The sequence below is a fragment of the Herpailurus yagouaroundi genome, unplaced genomic scaffold (genome assembly GCF_014898765.1).
Source record: "Herpailurus yagouaroundi ecotype Mexico unplaced genomic scaffold, PumYag 29, whole genome shotgun sequence".
Taxonomy (NCBI): Eukaryota; Metazoa; Chordata; class Mammalia; order Carnivora; family Felidae; genus Herpailurus; species Herpailurus yagouaroundi.
This window is the reverse complement of record NW_024412377.1, coordinates 8,596,378-8,602,936: the sequence shown is the minus strand read 5'-3', so window position 1 is coordinate 8,602,936 and position 6,559 is coordinate 8,596,378. Positions and strand designations below refer to the sequence as shown.

Here is a 6,559-nt window from a genome sequence, read left to right as displayed (position 1 = left end):
GTGTGTGTGTGTGTGTGTGTGTGTGTGTGTGTGTGTGTGTGTGTGTGTGTGTCAGAGAAAGAGACAGGCTGCTTTAAAAATAGGAACTCTGCATTTAAAAACGAGAATTCTGTGTTATTATTAATATTACTTGGAAAATGCATATATTCATGATAAAACTGGTACACTGTGGCATTTTAGAAGTATTCCATAGAACAGATGTGTTTCTACCTCTTATTAATTAATGCATTAAAAAAAAATCATGTTCTAAATTCACTCTCTTGGAGTCATTGCAGTCATGCATTCGGTAACTGGGGATTCCTGACTTCCAGCCTTGTTTATGCCCAAAACATTAATTCATATGAACTTCATGGATTGATAATTGACAGCATTAGGAATGCCAAGGGGTTTGCTGAACCTTTACCGGATGGTCAACTGCACATCCTATTTGAGAAACCAAGAGTGCTTTGAATACAGTGAAATTAATTTCATGCCAGGGTAGAGCGCTGTCCCTGCAATCCTCTGGTCTTAATCTCTCATTCCATGAGCTTTAACTTAAAGCGGACAGTGAAGGAAGGCATGTGATTTGCCCAGTATAAAAGGTCCCAAATAAGAGGTTTATATCCCGGTAGGGCAAATAATCACCAAAATGTATTTTATTAATGGGATTTAGTATATGTAGCCTACATTTCTAGTTACAGGGTTCAGGTTTACACTGATTGGCGTTCAAGAGCTAGTGTGTGATCTCATGCATTTCCAGCCTCTTAGTACTGAGTGTCCTATTTCTGAGTGTGCCTGACACCAGGTAGTGACATTTGAGCAGCAGCAGGCAGCACGGGGTTCAGTTTTATCCAAGTAGCTGTCACTACCAGGGCCCTAGGCAAACGTCCAGCATTGTTTGTGTCACTCGCTTCCTCTCTTCTCTTCTTCTTAACCCCAACGCTAACATGTCCTGCAATCCATCGTGGCCATGGGCAGCAGAGATAACCACAGACTACAAATGAAAAGCTGAGCTGGCCCCAAAAATATTACTCCTTGCAACTATTTAATTGCAAAAGAATCTTTGTGCTAAAGTTTCACCATACCCTTTGAAAGGCAGACTCAGTAATTTGGCTGTCATTCATTTGTAATTTTATACCTTAGAGTCCGGAGGGATAGTAAATAGAATTACAGAGTTTTATCCTGGAATGCTGGTTCTGAGGGAAAAAAAAAAAAAAAGCCAAAATTTCAGGAAAGAACCAAGTTAGAAAAACAAAAAACTCGTTTAAAGATTGTTCTACTAAAAGTATACAACTATTCATATTACACTTACTTGGAAATCACTACAAAGTCTTCACTTGTTTGTAATGTTAAAGCTTTCCTGTATTAATTAGTGCTGCTTATTCTTTTATCGTGCTGTCAGAGTTAGTGGGTAAAAGTGGCCAGAACATTAAAATGCAGTTTCTTTCTTTTGTCAGATCATGTGTCCAGTAGAACACAATAGTGAATTATTTTTAAATTGATGATACCACACCAAATAGTGATCCCTTCATTCTTTAGTTCTGCTTCTAAGACTTAAAAGCCTTTTATTTTCATTTAAAATAACTTGGTAAGCTGAATTTAAAATGGTTTTTTTCTCATTTTTTTTCTTTGTTTTTTAGAAAATCAGGAACATTCATAGCTACATAATGTACATGTTTTCATTCATGCCTGATATCTAGGATTGGAAATCACTTAGGACTTTATTTTTTTAAGAATAGTATACATACAGAAAAGTGGATACACCATGAAATACAGCTTGGTCAAGATCATGTGTATAAGACTCAGCCATACACTGCGTTTGGTTATCAGTTTATGTATTTATTCATTTTGCTGAAAAGAATTTCATTGTGCACAGATGTCATACTACATTTCTTCTTGTTCCTGGGCGTGTAGGTAGTGTCCAGGTGGGGCTGATAGGAATATTGCTGGGAGGAGCATCTTGATAGATGTTTCTGGTGTACTTGTGTGCACCTTTCTGTGGAGTGTATACCTGGAAGTAGAATTTCAGAGACCTAGAGGGATGTCCTGAAGGGCTGTAGAAGAGATGGAAAAACACCAAATTACTCTTAGCATTTTACAATTCCACTCAGTCTGTGAAAGTTCTGCTAACACCCAGTAGTTTTCAGTATTTGATATTTTGTCTCTTTTTTTTTTTTTAACCATTCTCATGGTTATTCTCATGAGTATGTACTGGCATCCCTTGGAAGTCATAAATTTGCATGGCACTAATGAGTAATAAAGTTGATCATCTCCTTTCTGTACTGCCTATGTGAACAGCCCCTTTCGTGAAGTGCTTGTTTAGGTATTTTGACCTTTTTTTTTTGTATTGGGTCACTTATCTTTTTGTATTAGACTGCATTTGGAGAGTTTTGTTGATGATATAGATATACTTTCATACACAGACACACATAAAGAATGAGAATATCTTTTTCCACTAGATGCCCTGTCACTTTCTCAGTGGTGTCTTAATAAACAGGATTTCCCGATTTCGAAATGGCCCAATTTATAACTCTGTAATTCCTTCTATGGTTAGCACTTTTTGCATCCTACTTAAGAGAGCCATGGTTCCTGTAAGATCCTGTTTGTGTCCTATATTTTACTCTCAAAGCTTTATTGTTTAATCCTTCACATCTAGCCTGAGGCTCCGTGGGAACCGATTTTTGTGTAGTTTTTTAGATGGAGTCGTCCTGCATTTTTTCACCATGTAGATACCCAGGTGAAAGCACCATCTCACCAGTATGTGGCAAGGGTATGATTCTCATAAATTACATATAAGCCTGGTTTGGTGTCATAATTCTCTCCTGATCCACTGTTCTGTCTTTGTCTCTTCTTATATGGATGCCATATGGTCTTAATTTCTGCCCCTTTGTAAAGTGCCCTCTTATCTGTAGGTTCAGTGTATTGATCTGTTTCTTTCCTTCAAGACCCCTTGTATGTCTTGACCGTTTGCATTTTCATGTAAATTTTAGAATCCACTATCCATTGTCTCAGCCTCTCCCACCCCTGGAGGAAAAAAAAAAAAAAAAAAAAAAAAAAAAAAAAAAAGCATGCTGAGGTTTGAATTGGAATACTGTTAAACCTGTCAATTAATCCAAAGAGATTGAAATCTTTACAATATTAAATCAGCCAAGCATGATATTTCCCTGTAAAACCATTATTTGGGTCTGCTTTAATTTCAGGAGTGACGTGGAAGTGGTTAGTGAGGAGGTCTTATATCACCTTCACAGATTTATCCCCAGGTATTGGATGTTTTCCTATGTTTTTTGTAAATGTTACTATTGTTGTAATTTCTTTATTGACAATATACAGGAAGAAAATGGATGTTTTTGTACATTGGCTTTGTGTTTTCACTTTATCCCAGAAGACCTCCAGTACAATTTGTTTTTAAGTTTATTTTTTTATTTTGAGAGGAGGAATGTGTGTGCGTGCATGGGGGAGGGGCAGAGAGAGATGGAGAGAGAGAATCCCAAGCAGGCCCTGGATGATCTGGGCAGAGCCACACCCAGGACCACTCGTACAATGTTAAGTAGAAGTAATGATAGTGAATACCACATCGTTCATCTCTTAAGGACAAGTTTGCAATATTTAAATCTGTAATTTTTAGGCAGTTTTTTTTTCATTATCAAATTGAAGGGATTCCTCCATATGCCTAGTTTGCAAAGATTGCCTTTTAAATTGTGAATTACTGTTGGATTTTGTGAAAAACACACATTTATGCCTTTCTAGGATTTAGGTTAAGTTATTAATTATGGATATTCCACAATGTTTAGTTTATTCTATTTCTTTTCTGGAAAAAGCAAAATCAACCAAAAATGCAATAAATTAGTAATACAGTTCCATTTACAGTAACACTCAGAAGAGAATTGGCCACAAACTCCTAAAAAGAAAGTACACAGAATGTAGATATCACTTTTAAGATACCATACATTGAACCAATCTTATTTAAAAAAAAGTAAAGAGGGGTGCCTGTGTGGCTCAATGTGTTGAGTATCCGACTCTTGATTTTGACCCAGGTCATAATCTCATGGTTTGTGGGATCAAGCCCTGTGCTGGGCTCCATGCTGACAGTGCGGGGCCAGCTTGAGATTCTCTCTCTCTCTCTCTCTCTCTCTCTCTCTCTCTCTCTCTTTCTCCCTCTCTCCCTTCCTCTCTGCCACTCCCCCACTCTCACTGTCTTTGTCTCTCTTAAAATAAATAAACATGAAAGAAGAGAAAGAAAGAAAGAAAGAAAGAAAGAAAGAAAGAAAGAAAGAAAGAAAAAAGAAAGAAAGAAAAGAAAGAAAGAAAGGGCAAGAAAGAGAAAAAGGACTGAATTATGGAAGAGAGGGAGGGAAAAAGGGAAGGAAGGAAGAAGCAATGGCCATGATTCAGTGTCCTTCACTGGAACACTGAGCTCTGCAGACAAGAGGAGACACAGAGAAACAGGAAGCCCTGTGGAGGACAAACTCCCATAAGAGAGAATATTGTTGAAATGGGGGATGTTACAAGAACTGCATGTTTAACTTGTTTTTTTTCTTCATTTATATTTAGCCCCCCCCCCCCCTTCTCCTCAATCTGATGAAGCAAAAGCCAAGTCCAGGTGAAGTTGCTGAAATTATCAAGGAAATAATAAATTGAAGGGTTTAAATATAAGACAGTGGATTGACATTATCACACACAAAAAAGATAAACAAAGAAATCAGAAAGAGAAGAAAGTAACGTAACAGTAATATACAAAATGAAAAGAGAATATAACTCCAGAAAAATTAAATTACCTACAAGTAATGTAAAAGAACATTAGCCATATTCTTTTTTATAGTCTAAAGGAGGTTAGAATCATAAAAAATATATATATGGAATCAAAGAAATGACAAGACTAAGAAGTCATGAAAGGAATAATGAGAGTAGGCAGCGCTCATGGAAAAACAAGAAAATGTAAAGCCATTGTGTAAATGAAACCACATTTAAATCATTAGGAGGCACAAATATTGCAGAAATAAAGAGGACTGCTATGAGGAAATAAAACAGAGAGGAAAAAAGGCAATAAAAGCAGCAAACAAGGTGATAGATATGGAAGAGAGAAAACTGGGAACTAACATGTGGGTGGAAGTTGTTCTCTCCCAGGAGAACTCTTTTCTTAAAAGAGAGTACTGTTAGCCTGCTCTTTAATTCTCTAGTTTTCAGTGTGAGGTTATCTGAATGATGTATTCACAAAATTTGTATAGCCGTCTAAGTAGGGCCATGAGTTGTGCAACTCAGGAGGCATCCTCATGGAAAATGAAGGTGAACTGTGCTTCTGGAGGCACCAGGAACACCCAGTTCTGGGAGATCTATGCCCCCAGGAGATAAAGATATTTGCCTATGTTGCAGGCAACAGAAACTCTTACCAAATATGCTCTGACAGAAAACACTAGCATCCATGAGTCAATCTTGCAAATTGTCTTAAAGACAATGTAGAGTCAATCAAGACTTAGATCAAGATGCATGATTTAGGTCTTAGACATACACTATATTAAAGGAGAGTGGTGTGGGGTGGGTGGGGGATAAGAATGGCCCTTTATAAAGTAGGTACTGGGGCACCTGAGTGTCTCAATTGGTTAAGTGTCCAACTTCAGCTCAGGTCATGATCATGTGGTTCATGAGTTCAAGCCCCTCACTGGGTTCTGTGCCGACAGCTCAGAGGCTGCTTTGTATTCTCTGTCTCTTCCTCTCTCTCTGCTAGTCACCAACACATGCACGCATTCTCTCTCTCTCTCAAAATAAATAAATAAACTAAAAAAATAAAAATAGAAGTAGGTTCTTTTTGAATTTTCATCTAAAAAGCTTGTACTATTTTAAAAATAATCAAGACCTAGTTTTTAAAAGTCACCTTGTTTAGCTCTATTTGAGCTAACACTAAATATGATACTTTCTTTCCAACATCAGGTATTATCCTAACAATTATAGTCGTATATTGTTTTAGAATTGAAGAAAGTATTTCCTCAATAAGATAACATCTTATTAATATGGTAACCTCATTACATTGGGGTGCTATCTCTGTTGTACATAACTTGCCCTAGGTCATCTAATTACAACATGTGGACATGGGGTCCCTTGGCCACACAGTTGATAAAAAGTACTTAAAATACTTGGAAGTCACACCCAAACTAGAATCAAGTAAGACTCAGAACTGAGTTTTCTGAGGTACTACGATGGCTGGGAATGGGTAAGGGTGGATATAAGCATATAAAATTTAGCGTTAAAGTCAAGCATCTAGACAGGTTCTCTTTTCTGTAAGTCTTCGGGTTTGTTAGAGTTTCCCATATTTTATATTAATTTTGAATTACAATCTCATTTCAAAAATAAAATAATTTAAATAAACTTATGTTTTTTCAAAGTATCCATTTCTAAATCAAAACTAGACCCCAGCTTTGAATATGAACTCTAAGCAATCTTGAATCTACCTCTTGCCTTTGAATTCACCAAGGAAACAAAGTCTAGATTCAGTCTGAGACTAATTTTATGATTCTGTGGGTTTTTCTTTCTTTCTTTTTTTTTTTTTTTTCTTTTTTTGTCAAAATGTTGAGATACAGATCGCTAA

General features: G+C 36.7%; 1 protein-coding gene across 1 annotated transcript in view; it reads left to right on the top strand.

Moving 5' to 3' along the window:
- The window catches only part of LOC121041573 (catenin delta-2-like), a 533,025-nt gene that overhangs the window by 323,725 nt on the left and 202,741 nt on the right, over positions 1-6,559 (top strand). The gene's annotated exons all lie outside the window — the stretch shown is intronic.